Genomic DNA, 21,405 nt, shown 5'->3' on the forward strand with positions numbered 1-21,405 from the left:
GGGCAGGAGGGACAGTCTCGTGGGACTGAGCCCTTAACCAGTGGAATCTGACCCTATCTCCAGGTAGTGTCAGAATTGAAACTGAACACCAGCTGGGTGTCCAGAGAATTCCTTGTTAATGTGGAAAAACCCTCCTGATGAACTGGAATTGGGATCTGGACACATTTCATATGATATTGCCAATCTATTTGCCCTTTTATATTTTTTATTATTTAATCTTTTTTTTTTTTTTTTTTGCGATATGTGGGCCTCCCACTGCTGTGGCCTCTCCCGTTGCGGAGCACAGGCTCCGGACGCGCAGGCTCAGCGGCCATGGCTCACGGGCCCAGCCGCTCCGAGGCATGTGGGATCTTCCCGGACCGGGGCACGAACCCGTGTCCCCTGCATCGGCAGGTAGACTCTCAACCACTGCGCCACCAGGGAAGCCCTATTATTTAATCTTTTGGCCGCACTGCGCAGCAAGTGGTATCTTAGTTCCCCGACCAGGGATTGAACCGGTGTCCCCTGCAGTGGAAGCACAGGGTCTTAACCACTGGACCACCAGGGCAAGTCCCATATTTGCCCTTTTTTGGAACTGTAAAACTTGCAATTTCATAGTATTTGACCTGATATTCCAATTTTTTTTTCCGTTATGGAAATTGAGGCTCAGAGCTGTTAAGTGATACAGAGGGTGAAAGAAAGAATTAAGCCGCTTACGTCTTTCCAGGCCCGAGAGGAAGTAACGAACTGGGATTCAGAAATGGGTTCCAGTCTCCTCACTGCCACCGCCTTGCTGGGTGATTTTGGTTGCATGCCTTCCTGTATCACCTAGAATTCTCTGATTGCAAGCAACAAAAGTGACTTTCATTAATGTATGCCAAGAAGGAATTTACTGGAAGGATAGGAGGGAGATTGTAGAATAGAGGAACAAAGGCACCGAAACAAACAGGCACTTGGCTTCCCTGGTGGCGCAGTGGTTGAGAATCCGCCTGCCGATGCAGGGTACACGGGTTCGTGCCCCGGTCCGGGAGGATCCCACATGCCGCGGAGCGGCTAGGCCCGTGAGCCGTGGCCGCTGAGCCTGCGCGTCCGGAGCCTGTGCTCCGCAACGGGAGAGGCCACAACAGTGAGAGGCCCGCGTACCGCAAAAAACCACCACCAACAAAAAAACAACAAAAAAAAACAGGCGCTAAGGGAACTGGGTAACAGGGCTTCACGGACTCGGGTGAAGAGCTGAATGAGCTGCAAAGCTTCAGCCCTAGCTTGGATGCAAATTCCTGGGAGGGAGCATCTGATTCGCGGAGCTTGGGTCCTAGGCCCTCCCTTTGGTGGTGAGCTGATCGACAGCTCCGCTATGATTATACCCAGTAAAAGAACGTTTGTTTTCCCAAAGCAACGTTGAGAAGCTGTTACCCTGATAAGGGTAGGTGAAAACTACACAGCCCCTCTATTCTTCCCCTTGCTTCAGTTTGCTTTGAATTTCAGCATCAGTGATTGGGTTGTAGGGGGTCTATAGGAGCCCTTTCAGGCGTCATACTCAGATTTAACCAGACCCGCAAGAAGCTAGGAAAAGCACATTTCCAAAACCTGATTCTGTGAGAGAAGCAGAAGGATGCAGTACAATTTCCCCCGATCAGCCATGCTGCTACGTGGCTGGCAGGAAGGGTGTGGGGGGGGAGAGCCGGGCTCTGGCATGTATGGGCTGTGTTAGGTGGTTGTCACCAAACCCCTCTGAGCTTCATTTTCCTCATTGACAAAACGGGGATATCCATGGAAGAGGGTGGTGAAGGTGCTAAGAAAAAGAGCAACGTATTTGCAAAGTATTGAGCGTTTATTAGGCGCCAGGCACTGTACTGAGTGCGGGACCCACAGCCTCTTGGACATTTCCCAGAACAGATGGGAAAGGTGCCCAGCACACAGCAGGGGCTCCATAACTGCTCCTTTCCTTCCCTTTGCCTCTAGGCAAGGGCGTGACTCCCTGAACCCATCCCGTCTCGGCATGTGAGCTCTTAGTTCCCCGACCCAGATGGAACCCGTATCCCCTGCAGTGGCAGTGCGGAGTCCTAACCACTGGACCGCCAGGGAAGTCCCAGCCCAGCTGGTCTGAGGAAATTCTGAAGCCTGATGGCAGAAAGTAGCAAATACATCAATGTCCCTCTCCCTCTCTTTTCCTTTTGGCCAGGCTGGACCACCCGGTCAAGAGATCAGGTGTGAGTTTAAGGGTGGAGAGGAAAATTCAAACTTTTGGTGTGTGGAAGTTTCTGGAATCTCTCAGATAATGTATTGGGAATGTAGATTCCCTCCCCTCCCCCCTTCTTCCTTTTTATTTATTTATATTTATTTATTTATTTATTTTTTGCGGTACGCGCGGTCCTCTCACTGTTGTGGCCTCTCCCGCTCCGGAGCACAGCTCCGGACGCGCAGGCTCAGCGGCCATGGCTCACGGGCCCAGCCGCTCCGAGGCATGTGGGATCTTCCCGGACCGGGGCACGAACCCGTGTCCCCTGCATCGGCAGGCGGACTCTCAACCACTGCGCCACCAGGGAAGCCGCCTTCTTCCTTTTTAAAAGTGCCCAGGTACCTGGGCTCCAGTGGGTGTGTTTGAAACTGGCCAGCTGTGGGCTGCCCAGCTGACAGAGGCCACAGCTGGAGCAGGAACAGTGGCTGGGTTTCTTCCAGCTGCAAATGAAAGGGTCAACACCTTGAAGGGAAAAAAAATAAAAAGTCCAGGCATCGGCTGGTGGAAATGGTCCCAGAGTTCATAATAACTGAGAGCAAGGCTAGAAGTTTTTATTGTTTTAATTGGCAGCTGTCTTTGGATTCTGGTTTAAGAGGGTTTGGAGATTGGAAACCAGGCAGGTGTGAGTGAGTGTGTGTGTACGTACGCGTGCGAAAATGCACACGTGTATAAAGGAAGGTGGAAGAAATCTGGTTGTCTGCGAATGTGAGGATGGACAGGGCCAGGAGGCAGAGAGGCAGCTGTGTGTGTGTTGGCAGGGAGGTGAGGGCAACAGCCATCTTCTGTGTGTGAAAGAGAGAAATGGAAAGCGGGAACTGCAGGACTGAGAAAACCATCTTTGTTGTTGTGTTGTGAGCACACGGACAGATGAAAATGGAAAATTGTGGATGAAAGAGCAGGAAAGAACCCAAGCGCGAGACAGAGGAAACCAGGCGGGGTGCGTGAGATTGCAGCACCATGAGCCAGCGTGCCATGAGCAAGGGCCCCATCAGCTCCCTCCTGGCCTTCCAGAAATAGTTTCCGGGAACTGTGGTGCTTCCCCGCCCCGGCTCTCTCGGGCCAGCGGGGAGATAAAGCCGCCCGCGTCGCTTGTCTTGGCGGCCTCTCAGCTGACACTGCTGACAGGCTGCTTTGATCTCGGGTTATCAGGGCCTAACCCTGTGCCCCAGGCCTGCTCTGCCAGCTCCCACCCCCCGCTCACCTTTGCCAAGAGGGCAGCTCGTAAGGTCACGGTTAGGAGGGGCGGCCCAGCCCTCGTGCCCCGCTGGCCTTGAAGCCTGGGCGCTTGATGCAATCAGGGCACCATCTTTTTAGTCTCAGGGCAACGATGAAAAGGGAGGGAAATAAGCTTCTGAAGTGGAGCCACGCGAAATGACACCCTGAACACAGCCTGTCCCCAAGCTGCCTGGGCCTTTACCCCAAATGAGTGGCGACAGCAGAGAAAACAGGAACGGCAGCCGGAACACTTGCCTTCCTGTCTTAAGACGCTGCTTGAGACACTGGGTGACCTCGAGCAAATCCTACTTGTCTCTGGACCTCAGTTTCCATCTCCCGTCTCGTAAAATGAAAGTGCTTTTATAACTATGGAATAATTTTCAAATGCAATCACATGCAGAAATCCCACGTGTAAAGCAGATTACAGGAGACTGGGGCTGGATGCAGGGGACATGACGAGCTGGCACCGCAACACTCAGCTTTGTGTTGACCTCTGCTCTCGTTAGCGTGTTAGATTCCTAGGGCTACCGTAACAAAGCACCACAAACTCGGGGGCTTAAGACAACAGAACTTTATCGTCTCACAGTTCTGGAGGCCAGAAGTCCACGATCAAGGTGTTGGTAGGGCCGTGGTCCCTCTGAGGCCTGCAGGGGAAGAATCCTTCCTCACCTCTTCCAGCTGCTGGTCGTTTCTTGGGCATCTTTGGCATTCCTTGGCTTCTGGCAGCAGCATTCCAATCATCCATCTTCACGTGGCCTTCTTGCTGTGTCTCTTCACGTTGTCTTTCTTCTGTGCGTGTGTCTCGGTTTCCAAATTTCCCTTCATTAAAAATTTAGGGACTTCCCTGGCGGTCCAGTGGTTAAGACTCCACGCTTACACTGCAGGGGGCGCGGGTTTGCTCCCTGGTCGGGGAACTAAGATCCTGTGGGTCCCGCGGCGCCCCCCCAAAAAAAACATTGAGATATAGTTGATGTATAATATTATGTTAGTTTCAGGTGTACAGGAAGTCATTTGACCTTTGCATATGTTATGAAACGATCACCGTGATAAGTCTAGTAATCTGTTCCCATACAAAGTTCCTACAGTACTATTACCATATTCCTTATGCTGTATATTACATCCCGTGGCTTATTTTATAACTGGAGTTTTGTACCTCTTCATCCTCTGTACCTATTTTGCACCCTCCTCCATGCCCTCCCCTCTGCCAACCACCCATTTGTTCTCTGTATCTATGAGTCTGGTTTTGTTTTGTTTGTTTATCTGTTTTGTATTTTAGATTCCACATATAAGTGAGATCATACAGTATTTTTCTTTCTCTGACTTATTTCACTTAGCGTAATACCCTTTAGATTTATCCATGTTGCTGCAAATGGCAAGATTGAATTTTTCTTATGGCCGAGTAATATTCCATTGTATATATGGATATATATATGCACCACATCTTCTTTAACCATTCATCCATCAGTGGACGCTTAAGTTGCTTCCATATCTTGGCTATTGTAAATAATGCTGGAATGAACAGTGGGGTGCATATATCTTTTCAAATTAGTGTTTTTGTTTTCTTTGTGTAAATACGCAGAAGTGAAATTGCTGGGTCATATGGTAGTTGGAGTTGTAACTTTTGAGGACCCTCCATACCGTTTTCCATGATGGTTGCACCAATTTACAATCCCACCAACAGTGTACCAAATATCCTGTTTTTATAAGGACACCAGTCATCCTGGGTTCGGTGTTCCTAAGGACCTTACGTTAACCTGATCACCTCTGTAAAGACCCTATTTCCAAATCAGGTCACATTCTGAGATACTGGGGGTTAAGACCTCCACATATTTTTTGTGGGGGACGCAGTTTGACTCATAATACCTGCTCTACCTTTTCTAAATTTAGGACTCCTAGAATCTGTGAACATAATAAAATGGTGGTTGTTTGACATCACAGGTTTGGGGTGATTTGTTACACAGCCATGGTAACGGTAACAGGTGGTTAAACTGAAACACATAGACGCTGGCATCAGCCCTATCCGAGTTCAAGTTCCACTTAACATTTTAATCCATTCGATTTACTTCTCGGAGCCTAGTTTCCCTATCAGAAAAACAGCGTTTGATGGAAAGAACATCTGTCAAGTCCCTGGCATCACAGCAGGTTCTTGATAAAGGTTTTTTTTTTTCTCTCTATTCTCTCTTCCCAAATGACTCTGTACCACAATGCCCCTGAGATTTTGGGATAATTCTGAGTTTCTGAATTCTGTGGGAAACCCCTGGGTCCCAGGAACCAGATCCTTATTTTATGCCTACTTTGGATGAGGGAATGTGTTTCCTTGGCAAGCTCTACGTTTGGAGCCCCTTCTCCGCTCAGACTTTCAAGACAATTTAGTCTGAGCTAACCTTGGTTTCTTGTTACCGAAGAGAACGAAGGCTTAGGCGAAGGCCTTGCAGAATGCCTCCGGCATCAAACAGCAGCTACCCTACTGCGTTCTGAGCATAAATAAATTAAAACCATACCGCTCCCTTTCCCTGTAAGCACACACACGTAATTTCATTACAGCCGGAATGAAGTGCTGCAGGCAAAACGTGTTTGGGGCTTGGCTGAACCCACAATGCTCTTGGAAGACATGGATCTTTTGGGCCAACTGAGGAGGGAACCTTCTTCGCCTCTTTTCCTCCACTCTGTCCATTTGGTGATCTGTAGGCGTGGGGCTGGCATGAAGGCATTTGGTATCAGAAGGTCAGAGGACCGTGGACGTATGTGTTCTTTTTTTCACTTTAAAAAATTGTGGTGAAATATACATAACATAAATCTACCACTTTGATTATTTGTAAGTGTACATTTTAGTGGCATTTAGTACATTCACAATTTTTTTTTTTTTGGCTGCATCGTGCAGCTTGTGGGATCTTAGTTCCCCAACCAGGGATGGAACCCGGGCCCCCTGCAGTGGAAGCACGGAGTCCTAACCACTGGACCGCCAGGGAATTCCCAGTACATTCACATTGTTATGCGACCATCACCACCATCCATCTCCGGAACTTTGTCATCATCTGTACCCATTAAACACTAATTCCCCATCCCCCCTTCCCCCAGCCCCTGACAACCATCATTCTTCTACTTTGTTTCTATGAATTTGACAGCTCTAGGTTCCTCCTAGGAGTGGAACCATACAATATTTGTCCTTTTGTGACCAGCTAATAATTTCACTTAGCGTAATGTCTTCAAGGTTCATCCACGTTGAGCAGGTGTCAGAATTTCCTTCCTTGGTATGTGTTCTGTTGTATATAAAAACCACATTTTGTTTATCCATTCGTCTGTCCATGAACATTTGGGTTGTTTTCACCTTTTAGCTATTGTGAGTAAAGCTTTTATGAACATGTGTGTACGAGTACCTGTTTGAGTCCCTACTTTCAGTCCTTTTGGGCACATAACCAGAAGTGGAATTGCTAGATCGGATACAGATGTATGTTTTGAGAGCCACTAGCAGCCTAGAAGTTGTTGCAGATCTTGGATGCCCTTTGAGAATTGGACAATAGCTCTGTGAGATCCTCTCCTCCTTCAATAACTCCATACGCACGTGCTCTCCAAGTTTAGTGCAATATTGGTGGCCCAAAGTCTCCCTGAGGCTCAGGTTAAGATCTTGCGAAAGAACCAGAATATTTTTTAAATGACATAAGAAATAATCATACAGTAATAATAATAATAATAGTAATAAAACTAATATGCGTTGAGCACACTGTGTAAGGCACTGTCCAAAGTACTTTGTATTTATCATATAATTTTATCTTTACAACAGTCTTATGAGGTAGATACTGTTAATATCTCCATTTTACAGATGAGGAAACTGAGGCTCTTTGAGGCCACATAACTTATCCAAGGCCTAGAAGGTGGATTCAAACCCACATCTGTCTGATTCAAGGGGACCCTCTCTGAAACACTTTTGCAGCTTCCATTATGATGTCAAAGATGCTTTCATGGGGCTTCCCTGGTGGCGCAGTGGTTGAGAGTCCGCCTGCCGATGCAGGGGACGTGGGTTCGTGCCCCGGTCCAGGAAGATCCCACATGCCACGGAGCGGCTGGGCCCGTGAGCCATGGCCGCTGAGCCTGTGCGTCTGGAGCCTGTGCTCTGGAACGGGAGAGGCCACAACAGTGAGAGGCCTGCGTACCGCAAAAAAAAAAAAAAAAAAAAAAAAGTTAAAAAAGACGCTTTCATGACATCTATTAGGTGACCTGATACATTGAATGTTGAGCTACACCATGACTCTAGAAACTTCATTCAATGATGTAAATTGGCGACTCCTCTGTGCTAGACCCTTGGGATATAGTGATGAATGGGACTTTGTCCTTTTATTCAAGGCACTTAAAGTCTACTGGGAAGACAAAGATGTACAAAATCACATTATTTCAGTTGCAAGCAGTCGATAGAAACACAGATTCCACTAGCTTAAGTCCTGAAAAGGGATTAAACTGTTTACAACCCTTGAAAGGAGAGTAGGGTACCTTATGTAATGGAAAAAAGAAAGGTAGGAATCAGGGCCTAGGATTGAAATCAAGATTCATTTCCCCCTTTTCTTTTTCTCTCTTCCCCTCTTCCTCTCTCACTTCCATTTGCCTCTGCCTGGATTATTATCTCAGGCTCCACCACAGATATCACCCATGTGGTGGGAGAGATGGGCTTCAGCATCTTCAAACGGCTCCTTGATCCCCATGGGAGGAGGAAGAATCTTCTTCCCAGCATCAGTGTATGAATCCCAGGGAAGGGCTCTGATTGGCCCCATTTTGGTCATGTGCCCTTCCTTGCCAGTCACTATAACAGTGTAGAGTTAGTTCTATGATAGACCAGGCCTAGAGGAGAGTGTGTGCGATATATTGTCAAGGGGCCAGAAGAAATGGGGTGGAAAATATTCCTGGGCAGACAGAAAGAAGAGCTACCACAGCCTACTCCAGAAATAATCATTCATGTCTTAATCGGAGTTTCTTATTTATAAGAAACAAACCCCCCTACAAACTGATGAGTTTGTAGCAAGATGAGAATATCTTTGGAATGGGGAGCTAAGTATCAGGATTAGATGTTACTTTCTCTGTTTCCTGACGACCATATGACATCTCATCTGTGTTTCTCTCTGTAATCTGATTTATTCTTGCTCTTTCTTTGAAGAATAGTTTTCTCAGTTCAGCGCCAAATGGATGGCAATGGCCACTTCAGCCCTAACTACACAAGACTGCTGTCAGTTCTGACAACTGACACAGATTGACCAGAGTCTCTGTGTTTCTGGTTTCTGGGAGAAAGAATGGATTGACCCAGCTGGGGTCAAAGGTTTATTCCCATTCTGAATAGTGGTGGGCTGAAGAAGTGGGATTACATGATGCTAACTAACTGACTCGCTAACTAAGTAACTAACATAGACACGTCTCTTCTACAGGTTGTAAGTGATGGGGGTGTGGATGGGTTGGGACTCCTAAAAGATGTACATACTTGTGATGAAAGTAGCAATCGAAGTATCTGTAGATATAGAATATAGAAGGAGGGGAGAGTCACTTTTTCTGGAGGACTAAAAAAACCATTTTGCTGAGGAGACAACTTCTGCATTAGGTTTTGAAGGATGAAGAAGGGTTTTCAAAGGCATGTGTATTCCTCAGGACAGACTGGGTTCTGATGGATAACAAACCAGACCTCAAAATCTCAGCAGCTTGACACAACACAGGTTAGCTCCTTGCGGGCCCTGCGTGTCTAGCACAGGCTGGTGAGGTCTCTGTTCCATACAGTCACTCAGGGACTCAGCCTGATGGAAGTGCTGCCATTCTGTGAACTTGCCACATGGATGGGCCACTTGGCCTCCTTGGTCACAGTGACAGAAGAAGAGAGAGACTGGGGAATCTTGCATGGGCTCTTCATTGTTTCGTCCTGGAGCTGAAACACATAGCTTCTACACTCAGGTCGTTAGCTAGAACTTGGCCCATGGCCTCAATCAACCGCAAGGAACTGGGAAATGTAGGGGAGCAGATGGAAAGTTGGGGAGCATGACTGTGTCTGCCAAAGTAGGTGATCAGTGAGATCATTTTCATTCAAGGCAGTGGTTCTCAACCAGGGGAGATTTTGCCTTCCTAAATAACATTTAGTAATGTCCAGAGACATTTTTGTTTGTCACACCTGGGGATGCTATTGACATCTAATGGGTAGAGGCCAGGGATGCTGTTAAACGTCCTATAATAAGAGGACAGACTTCCCTGGTGGCACAGTCGTTAAGAATCTGCCTGCCAGTGCAGAGGACACAGGTTCGATCCCTGGTCCGGGAAGATCCCACATACCGCGGAGCAACTAAGTCCGTGCGCCACAACTGCTGAGCTCTCGTGCCACAACTACTGAAGCCCGCGTGCCTAGAGCCCATGCTCCGCAACAAGAGAAGCCACCGCGATGAGAAGCCAGCACAACTCAACGAAGAGTAGCCCCCGCTCGCCGCAACTAGAGAGAACCCACGCGCAGCAACGAAGACCCAACGCAGCCAAAAGTAAGTAAATAAATAAATAATAAATAAGCAGGACAGCTCCCACAACACAGACTTAACTGACCCAAAATGTCAATAGTGCTGAGATTGAGAAACCTTGGGTCAAAGGCACACAGTGAACAAAGGGGCAATCATGAAAGAGCACAGTGAGTTGGAAGAAGTAATATAGCACGGTAGTTACAAATGTGGACCCTGGAATCTGACAATCCTGGGTTCTAACCCAGCCTTCTCCACCTGCTAGTTAAATGACCTCTGGTGAGTTGCACAACATCTCGGAGACGCAGTGATGGAGAGGAATCGTAGAACCCACTTAGCACATAGCCTGGCATTTAGAACATCTCAGTGATGGCAGCTATGTGATGATCACTTACATTTGTCGTTTAGAGTGGCTGAAGCACGAAGCATGAGAGGAGCATTCGTGGTAGGTGCGACTGGAGAGGTTGGCAAAGGCCAGAACTTAGGCCACAGATGGAGACAGTTCTTGAACACTGTGTAGGTGAGCTAACTTTTTGAAACTGATGGGAAGTTCACGTAACGCACAGTCAACCGCTTGAAAGTGTACCATCCAGTGGCATTTCGTGCATTCACCCACCACCTCTTTCTGGGTTTTCATTATCCCAGAACACCTCATACCCGTAAATAATCACTCCCCAGTGCCCCCTCCCTCCAGCCCTAGGCAACCACTTACCTGCTTTCTGTCCCTATGGATTTGCCAGTTCTGGCCATTTCATATAAGTAGAATCACATAATATGTGACCTTCTGTGCCTGGTTTCTTTCCCTTCGCGCCATGTTTTGGAGGTTCATCCATGTTGGAGCATGTATCGGTATTCCATTCCTTTTCACGGATGAATAATATTCCATCGTTTGGATATAGACCACATTTTGTTTATCCATTCATCCGTTCATGGGCATTTGAGTTGTTCCCACCTTTTGGCTATTGTGAATAATGCTGTATGGACCATGATATAAATGCGTAGACATATCTTTTCATTACTCTTGGGTATTTACCTAAGAGTGGAATTGCTGGGTTATATAATTCTGTGTTTAAGTTTTGGAGGAACCATCAAATTAGTGCCCACAGATTTTGAACGCTTACCCTGTGCCAGGCACTGTGCCGAGTGCTTTACATGTATCAAGTCTCTCCGTCCTCACGATGCGTGAGGTTGGTTACTATTATTATCCTGATACTCTAGTTAAAGAAACTGCGGCACAGAGAGGTTAAACAACTTTTCTGAGAACACTCAGCTAGTAAGAGGCAAAGCCATGAAAATGGGACCCACCGAAGAGTTTTGAGCAGAGAAACAAAATAGATTTAATCTCTTCCTTCTCACTCTCACTTTGGTACGCGGGCCTCTCACCGCCGGGGCGCCTCCCGTTGCGGAGCACAGGCTCCGGACGCGCAGGCTCAGCGGCCATGGCTCACAGGCCCAGCCGCTCCGCGGCATGTGGGATCTTCCCGGACCGGGGCACGAACCCGTGTCCCCTGCATCGGCGGGCGGACTCTCAACCATTGCGCCACCAGGGAAGCCCTCGCTCTCACTTTTTCCCGTAGCATTTTCAAGCAACAACTCTGGGGTGGGGGATGGTGGAATTAGGTTGGTAGGAACTGGAGGGCAGAAAAAAAATCATGTCACTGTTCTTGGAAGAGTTTCCTTTCCCCTTACGTCCATGTGCCTCATGGACACATGGGAGGCGCACAGATGAACTTGATGAGAACAGCTTTCTTGCTAAATCACTGGGCCATTTGACAAGCCTGGGAAAGAACTGGGGCTTGGACAGAGCAGCCTGGTCTGGGTGGGCTCACTCGGGGTGGAGTGATGTCACCAGCACCCCATTTTCCTCCGACTGTTTATAGTTTCCCTCTCAGGAGCCCCCTGGGGTGTTGGGACACACCTCAGCTGTGTGGATTTTAGTGTGTGGATTTGTGTGCAGGGGAGGGGTGGCGCACGGAGGCCTGGGTTCCTTCTATTCCTCCTGGGGCAGGCGGGTGCAGGAGGGTGGTGCTGAAAGGGTAGGTTTTTCTATTTAACATTTGAGCGTTGATCTCCATCAAGACAGAGCCATCAGTCAGGGCCTCTGCCCTTGTGGACTCCCCAGTCCAATGAGGAAAACGGGTTGGACTGTGCTTGGTGACATCAACCATTACTTGTTGGCAAGCCCCTTATTGAGCACCTACTGTATGTTTGCATGGTTCTGAGTACTGGGGAGTCATCAGTGAACAAATAAGGTCCCTGCCTTCTGAATTCTCTTCTTGGGAGGGAGATTAACAGCAAACAAAGAGCTACAGGATGTTATCTGATGGTGGCATGTGCTCTGGGGGATAAAAGGAGTGAAGGACATGGGAGAGTGAAGGAGGACGCTGGTTTGGATCACATGTAGGAACCTTCTAGGCAGAATGATGGCTCTTCAAAAACGTGCACATCCTAATCCCTGGAACCGGTGACTGTGTCACCTTACGTGGCAAAAGGAACTTTGCAAATGTGATTAAATTAAGGATTTTAAGGTGGGGGGATTATCCTGGATTATCCGAGAGGGCCCAAGGTAATCCTAAGACCCTCATAAGAAGAGAGCAAGGGTATTAGAGTCAGAGGAGATGTGACAGTGGAAGCAGAGGTCCAAGTGATGCAGAGCCGTGAGCCAGGGAACGTGGGGTGGCCTCTAGAAGCCAGAAGAGGCAAGGAGACAAATCCACTGCAACAACCTCCAGAAGAAACACAGCCTGGCCAACTCAGTTTAGACCTCTGACCTCCAGAACAGGAAGGTAATACATTTGTGTGGTTTTAAGCCACTAAGTTTGTGGTAATTTTTTACAGCAGCCATAGGAAACTAATACGGACTTGAATGAGGTGAAGCCCTAAGACTCACTGGGGAAGAGTGTTCCATTCCAGGTGGAAAGAATGGCAGGTGCAAAGGCCCTGAGGTGCAAAGTAAGGTAATGCAGCAGCGCTGTGATAGAGGTAACATACATGGGGCCGTGGGAACACACAGGAGGGCCCATGTGTTTGCGAGTGGGTAACTGTGGAAGAACTCTTACAAGAGAGAATGCTTGCACCGAGCCCTCCAGGGCTGTAATAAGAACACTAGCTCTCGAATCCAACTGACCTGGATTCATATCCTGGCTCTGCCCCTTGTGATGTAGCTTTGGGCAAGCCACTTTCCCTCTCTGCATCCCTGCTTTCTGATCTGTTAGAAAGAGCCAACAAACGTATGGACACCAAGAGGCAGGGGTGGGATGGATTGGGGGATTAGGATTGACGTATGTACACTACTAGGCATGAAGTAGATGGCTGGCGAGGGCCTACTGTATAGCACAGCACAGGTTGAGGGGGGAGAAGAAGGTACAATCTGTTTGTAGGACATATATTAAATTAACCTTAAAAATACATTCCAATATATAATACATTAGGTGCAGATAAATACTGTTTGATTCCACTTATACGACACACCTCGAATAGACAAATTCATAGAGTCAGAGCGCACAGTGGTCGATGGCAGGGGCCGGGAGGTGAGGGTGGGGTGGGGAGGGGGAATGGGGAGTTAGTGTTTAATGGGGACAGAGTTTCAGTTTAGGAAGGTGAAAAATTCGGGAGGTGGATGATGGCGAGAGCTGCATAGCAACGCGGACGTCCTTAGTGCCACTGAAACGTACAGTTGAATATGGCTAGGATAGTATGTTATATATTATGTGACTTTTACCCTAATAAAAGAACATTAAGAAAACCATGCCCCCCCCACGTCAAAAAAAAAAAAAAGAGAAAGGACCAACAGTAATTCCAGGTGTGTTGTCGTGAGCTAATGTGTGGACAGTCCTCAGCCCAGTGTGTGGCCCATTTCAGGTGCTTGGTTCACGCTTGGTATGGTGATGATGTGCTTGGTGATTCTGGTGTAGGAGAAGAAATGGGCAGGCATCTTGGGTGCAGGGAGCAGTACGGGAAAGGGCCAGGAGGTGTGCCAGGGCGTAGCTCACGGGATGCCTTCCTGATACCACGATGAAATAATTTTAGGATGTGTCTGCACACCTCCCTTCTCTGCCTTCTCATCTTGTGTTGTTCACAGGGTCTGAGGCTGCCCTCACCCATCTGTCCTGGGAGAGAGGTTTCTGGCCAGTGGTGTGATGGTGAAACAAGCTGTTTATGGGTTGTCCAGCCTGCTGGGCCCTAGAGGATGGGCAAGAGCGTGGGGAAAATTCTCTGCAACCCGGCCCCACCTGTGAGCGGAGAGCTTTGGAAGGGAGGCAGGAAGAGGGATCAGTTGACTAGGCTGTGCCTTCGGGGTGGCCACCTGCCCCATGCCAACCTCTCCTGGCCTCCAGGTGAGCTATAACTGTGGCTCTGCTCACCCGGAGGGCAGTTTGTGTCCTGGTGAAGGCCTGTCAACTGTATCCAAACAGATTTGCCGGCGTCTATCTCTCAGTCCTTTTACAGCCTTTGGGTTTCTCTAGGCCAATGTGGGCTTGATACCCATATTCTTCACAGGCTATGTAAATACCCATTTTGAGATGCACCCACATGGTGGGCGGGTGAGTCAGGACCAGTTTGTTGTCCTGGGCCCTTCTGATGAGGGCGGAGGGTCAAGGTGGATCTGTAGACGGGCATCGGAGAGAATGACTGCGTTTGGAGAAGGGGCAGTGCCATGGGGGTTTACAGCCTGCCTCCTCAAAGCGTGGTCCTCAGCCACTCAGAATCTGCCTTTTAACAGGATCCCCGGGAGCTGGGGGCGCGTATGAAAGTTCGAGAAGCACGGTTTGGACTGGTGGATCTCAAACTTCACTGCCCGTTAGAAATCCCCAAGGAGCTTTAAAAAATACCAATGCTCAGGTCCTGCTCCAGAGATTCTGACCTCATTGGTCTGAGCTGGGGCCCTAATATGAATGTTTTTAAAAGCCCTCCAGATAATTCTAATTGAAGATCGCTGATTTTGACTTAGAGCCGTGTTTCTTAAACACTTGCATGCTTCAGAAAAACTTGGAGAACGACTTCACAAACAGACTTCTGGTAAACGTTTAACAGCAGGCCATCTGCGGGGGGCATGGGGTGGAGGAGAAGCCCTGACTGCAACCAGCTTCTGCGGTGTAAATATTCCACTGGGGCTCCTGTGATGCAGTGCAAACTGGCTCCACTGGCCAACCCCCGGCCCCCCACCCCGACCCCAGGTTTCTGACTCAGTAGGTCTGGGGTGGGACCTGAGAATTTGCATTTCTAACAAGTTCCCTGTTCAGCGGTAGCCCATGTTACTGTTGTTCCAGGGACCCCACTTGGAGAACCACTATGTTAGATGAGAGGTTGGAAACAGGTAGCACCTTGAGAGAGAAATCGGGTCAGTTTGAAGTAGGTACTGGGAGGGCTGTGTTGAGTAGGATTCTGAGGCTGTGTGAGACTGAGTGAGAAAGAGTGCTCTACTCAGTTAATGGTGTCTACCACAGGCATCTGATGGCGGCAGTGGCTGTCCCTGGATTTTCTGAGTGCTGCTTTCTGATGCCTTTAAGAAAATAGAAAGGAACGAGGAATTAGATGGAGCCGCATTTCCTAAGGACGTTGGGGAAACAAGAAGTGAAGCTCAGGGACATCCCTGGTGGTCCAGTGGTTAAGACTCCGCGCTTCTGGGACTCCCCTGGTGGCGCAGTGGTTAAGAATCCGCCTGCCAATGCAGGGGACACGGGTTCGATCCCTGGTGCGGGAAGATCCCACATGCCGCAGAGCAACTAAGCCCGTGCGCCACAACTACTGAGCCTGCACTCTAGAGCCCGTGAGCCACAGCTACTGAAGCCTGTGGACCATAGAGCCTGTGTGCTGCAACTACTGAGCCCGCATGCCACAACCGCTGAAGCCCGTGAGCCTAGAGCCCGTGCTCTGAAACAAGAGAAGCCACCGCAATGAGAAGCCCGCGCTCCGCAGCAAAGAGTAGTCCCCGCTCGCCGCAACTAGAGAAAGCCCACCGCGGCAACGAAGACCCAATGCAGCCAAAAAAAAAAGAAAAAAAAGTGAAGCTCAGTGTGTTACAGGCCATCTCAACGATTGAGAGCAGTATTCCTGACTATCTGAGAAGGTATACATAGAAGATCACGGTTAGTACAACTCCCTCATTTTAGAGAAACGGTTTCAAAGAAGGGATGGTTTCCACCCAAAACGCACAGAGCCCGTTTGTTTAGATTCACTCAGGCTCTAACTCTCAGATCTTGAAAAACATCAGAGAAGACATTTCCAAAAAAAATTACTCGGACCTTCGAACGCCTCAGCCGAGGAAGGGAGAAGATGGGGCAGAAACTATAAAGGACGTTTTTCCAACCCCAGTGGCGGGGCCGTGCTTGAACTCCTGCAGCATTCCAGGAGCAGAGAGCTAGAAAAAAGAAAAGGGAGGGACCCCGAAGGCCGGGGTGATGGAAGATAAGAAATTCCGATTTCAATCTCCTTACTTCCTCAGACCCAGGCTGTCTAGAAACTGTATGCAAATGTGTTTACTTTACATTTTATTTCACTCAGAGTCACTCAGCTGTCAGGAGCTGTATCAACATGTCAGTTGGTTGAAGAAACAAGCGTTTTGAGTGGAAATATTTCGGATAAACAGACACAATGTTATGACAGATCAGAGCAGCCCAAACATGGGACGGGGGTTGGCGGTGGAGATGGTGAAGAAGGAGAAGGGGGGCCGGGGTAAAGCCGCAGAAAGTAGATCTGTTTACCCTGGCACATGCACTGGAGGGTCAGCTGAAAACAAAATAGGTTTTTTATGACTTGTGTTGTGTGTGTGTGTGTGTGTGGAGGGGAGAACGACTTCCTTCTCTCTGGCGTTAATGCGTTTTGTCAGCTGAAGAGTAGGGCCTGCTTGGTGGGTTACCAGGCACATTCCTCTGATGTCCCTGCTGATTCCACGGGAGGAAATCAGGCAAGAAAAAGAAAAGACAAACCCACCGGATTAACTTAATTAGCGATGGGGAGACCAGTTGCTTGGCTAAATCTAACAGCCTGTTCGAAAGTTGCCCTCCTTTTTGCTTCTCACTTGGGCTCTTTTGCAAACTGAATTCACAGGAGGGACAAAGAGATTCCCTGGTTTGTGGTCAGGGGTGGGAGGGATGTGTTTGGGGGAGAGGTGACCTGGCTGTTAGGTCACGTGATGCATAGCTTTGAATTTAATCTTTGGAGTAAGTGATACTGTGGCAGGCCTAACTACCACAGTACTTTTGTACTTTCACTAACCCAAAGTACAGAAAGAAAGTATTCGGAGAGATGGTCTCTTCTCTTAAGCCATCCATTCTTTTCCCCATCTCTCAGCCCCCCAAACACGCACACGTGCGCGCGCACACACACAGGTTATATTTTGTTGGTCTGTGTCTATTTTTAGTTCCCAGGCCATAGCGTTTGGTGGCCTCTGTTTAAAAAAGAATACATAATTTTCCTTAAACTAACACCTACTGCTTGTCAAGCACTTACTATGTGCTGAGCGTAACCTTGCAAGGTTGGAATGATTCACCCCAGGCTGGAGGGGAGGGGTCCCGAGGCTCAGAGTGGTGAAGGGACGCGCCCAGAGCCACACAGCCCCATGGCTGGTGAGTGAGCCCGAACTTCAACTCGGGTCTGGCTGGCTCCAAGGTCTGTGTTCTTCCAGCTTCATCAAGTGCTTTGTTGAACTTGTGGAGGGGAGAGGGTGGGTGGCAGGGTAACTTTTGGAGGACTCGGGAGCGGTCGGCCAACTCAGCCAGGCCAGACTCGTCCACCCCCGAGATGAATTTGTCCAGGAGAGGGACCGTGTGCTTGTCCAAACGTGGGACAGTCTGGCAGCTGCCTCGGGGGTGTGCTTGGAAGGTGTTGGCAAGGCCTCCACAGCTCAAAATTGTCTCCCCCGTCACATGGCCTCAGAATTCCACCATCAGAGAGGTATGCCCCCGGGCTTTAATGGAAGACTTTTTGGAGGCAGGCTTTAAGTGTAGACACTTCCCCCAGAAACGATACACCTACGCCCTTCCCTGAGTCCCCTCCTAGCAGGGCATCCAGCCCACTGCCTGGCATTGGAGGGTGGCTTCATGGTCCAGGTATCCTGGGAGGCAAGCAGGGAGGCCATCAGATGGGAGGCGGGCAGGTCAGGGATGGGTCCCAAGGTTGCTGATCAACCATTGTACGGAGTCTGGGGCTGTTTGGAGACAAAGCTTCACATGTTTGCCCCAGAGAGAGGGCCTCTCAAGGCCCCACCTGTCTCCTTGCCAATCCCGACTGGTGTGTTTCAGGCTGGAACCCTAAATAGCCATGCCAGGAGCAGGGGAAGCCCAGAGCTTGTCATGGGGTCGCAGAATGTCACAGCTGCCATTCAGCCAGTCTTAAGCTCCAATTAGTCACGTTCTTTCTTAGCCCCGTTTTTTCCATGATTATACCACCTGTAGGATTATTTTCTTAATATTTTCCTCTAAACTGACTCACTTGAAAAAAAAAAAACAAACATTTATTTTAAGGCTAGCAAGCATAAGTTTCCTCACCAAGAAAGGGTACAGACAAATTCAAGCCGTCTGGCTTTTGTGTGGCGAATACAAGCATTTTTTTTTTTTTTTTTTTTTTTTTTAGGAAAACAAGCATTAGTGAAAAGTTGAAAAAAAGGAAAATATTGATACGCACATTCTTTAGTCTGTCACTTGTGGTTGGATTTTCTCCTTGTATTTTTTTTCCCCTAGTACATGTTAAAATAACGATTAACATAAAAATGAATTACTGCTCATCCAGATACTACCATAAATCATGTGATAATAGGTATCACGTTTTGCCCAAATCTCCAGTCTTATATATGGAGAAACTGAGGTTCAGAGAAAGAAAGCATCTGCCAGGGACACAGCTGTCTGAGACCACATAAGGCCGAGAAGCGTCCTGGAAAGATGTAAAAAGAGCACCGGATTTGGGGTCAGGGGCTCCTGGCTCAAGATCTAAGAGCAGAAGCAACTTCTGTTTCCTCTCTGGGCTTTAATATCCCAACTATGAAAGAAAAAGAATGATGTTACTTTGGGTTCTTCATTTGGGGGTCTAGCAAGAAAGGGGGGGGCACGGGATGAACTTGGAGTCCCTGGAATTTTTTTTTTTTAATTGAGGTAAGATTCACATAACGTAAAATTAACCATTTTAAAGCAAACTATTCGGTGGCATTTAGTCCATTCCTCTATCCAGTTCCAGATATTTTTATAGTGAATATTTTCAAGCAGTCATCCCTTTCCCCCCTCCCCCCAGCCCCCGGCAAACACCAGTCTGCTGTCTGTCTCTATGGATTTGCCGATTCTGGTCATTTCATACAAATGGAAGCATACGATATGTGGCCTTCTGTGGTGGGTTCCTTTCACTTAGCACAATGTTTCCGAGCTTCATTCGTGATATAGCACATATCAGGACTTTACTTCTTTTCGTGACTGAATAATATTCCATTGTATGGCTATACTGTAGTTTGTTTACCCATTCGTCACTCGATGGACGTTTGGGCTGTTTCCACCTTTTGGCTCTTATGAATAACGCAGCTACATACATTCATGCACAAGTTTTTGTGTGGACATTTGTCTTCATTTCTCTTGGCTATATACTTAGGGGGTGGAATTGCTGGATCGGATGGTAACTGTTTAACTTTGTGGGAATAGCCCCTGAACATTTTGTGTATGTGTCTGAGCAGATGCCTTTAAGGAGATGGCTTTTGATCAGATTCTCAAGAAAGGGCAAGCAGTATAGAAAGTGATGAGCACCCCCCATACCCCCAGTCCCTCCAAGATCTATTCCGGCTTTAAGATCTTTCTACTCTCGACTCCCAGCTCTGAGAAGACCTCATCTTCCTTCCCACCTTGTTTAGCTTCCTTTAACCAGCCTTCTCTGTGCCAGGCAGTAGGCTGGGCACGGGGGATCCAGTCGAAAGAGTTTCTATCCGCCGGGGTGGGGCGGTGTGCAGAGGTGGGAGAGCTGGAGTCAGGGAGGCTTCCTGGAAGAGGAGGCACTAGCTGAATCTTGAAGGTTGCCTGAGAATCAGGAGGGCCAAGAGGTGGGAAGGGCGCTTCTGAGTGAGGAGACAATACTTCCCAGTGCCCTTGGCAGGGACGCAGCTGGCTGGAGTGCCCTTTCCTTCCCCCGGCGGCTCAGAGATGGCTGGAAGCACAGATGCTTGGAAATCCTGTCTCGTTGACTGACTAGCTCATCAGTGTGGGCAGTTGCGGGCCAATATTCTGATTGCCGCTGAAGGCGGTGGCGGTGGCCCAGGGCACGTCTGAGGATCCCTCAGGGCCCCGGGAAAGCAGGGGGCCCCCACAGAGGGTCTGCCCCCCATGCTAGAGGCAGGTGTTCTGCAAGTTTCCCACACAGGCCTGCCAAGATCGTCCTCCCGCTATGCAGCACACACGCACGCAGGCGTGCTCTCTCATCCCCAGGGCCTCTCTCTGGGAGCAGCTGGCAGGGCCACTGGGGGCATCTGCGGGTGGCCAGCGGGATGGAGTCTGGAGGCCTTGGCTGACCCGCAGCCCTGGGGCCCGATGCTTCTCCTTCTGCTGGTGTGCCCTGTCGTAGATTTTCTGGGCACCTTCTTGGTGGAGGACGGGCAGGATCCGGTTTCACAGCAGATTTGGAGGGACAAAGCCACGCAGTGCTTTGCTGGATGCCTGGCCCTGTGAAGAGCTGGTGGTTAACGTGTTATTTATGGTTCCCTCCTGTCTCCCGTCTCATATTAAGCCTCTGGGTGGGGCATGATGCCTCTGCCTGTCAATCCACCAACCAGCCCGAGAAGCTGATGAACGAGAGTTAACCAGCTAGTTTTACGCAGGGCTCATGCATTCTTCTAGAAGCTTCAGGAAATGGGCTGTAGCCCGAGTGTGTGTTGCTTTATTAATGTACCTTTTCATGTGGTATATTGATTTGTAATTATGGATCTTTTATTTAAAAATTTTTTATTTTATATTGGAGTATAGTTGATTCACAATGATGTGTTAGTTACAGGTGTACAGCAACGTGATTCAGTTACACCCGTAATTATGGGTCTTTAAAAATTACAGAAAAAGAATGTAATGGTGGTAAAAAAAAACGATCAAAAAATTTACGATCTTAACCATCGTAACATGGTTTTTAACCATGTTTTTTTTTTTTAACATCTTTATGGGAGTATAATTGCTTTGCAATGGTGTGTCAGTTTCTGCTTTATGACAAAGTGAACCAGCTTTACACATACATATATCCCCATAGCTCCTTAACCATTTTTAAGTGTGTTAAGGTTTACCATCTTAACCATTTTCAGCGAAGTACATTCATCTTGTTGTGTCACGGATCTCCAAAACTGTTTTCATCTTGCAAAATGGAAACTGTGTTCTCGTTAAACACCAACTCTCCATTTCTCCCTTCCCCCAACCCTTGGCAAACACCCTTCTACCTTCTGTCTCTATGAATCTGACTACACTAGGAACCTCATATAAATGGAATCACACAGTATTTGTCTTTTTGTGTCTGGTTTATTTCACTCAGCATAATGTCCTCAAGGTTCATCCATGT

The sequence above is a fragment of the Phocoena phocoena genome, chromosome 13 (assembly GCF_963924675.1).
Source record: "Phocoena phocoena chromosome 13, mPhoPho1.1, whole genome shotgun sequence".
In the NCBI taxonomy this organism is placed as follows: domain Eukaryota; kingdom Metazoa; phylum Chordata; class Mammalia; order Artiodactyla; family Phocoenidae; genus Phocoena; species Phocoena phocoena.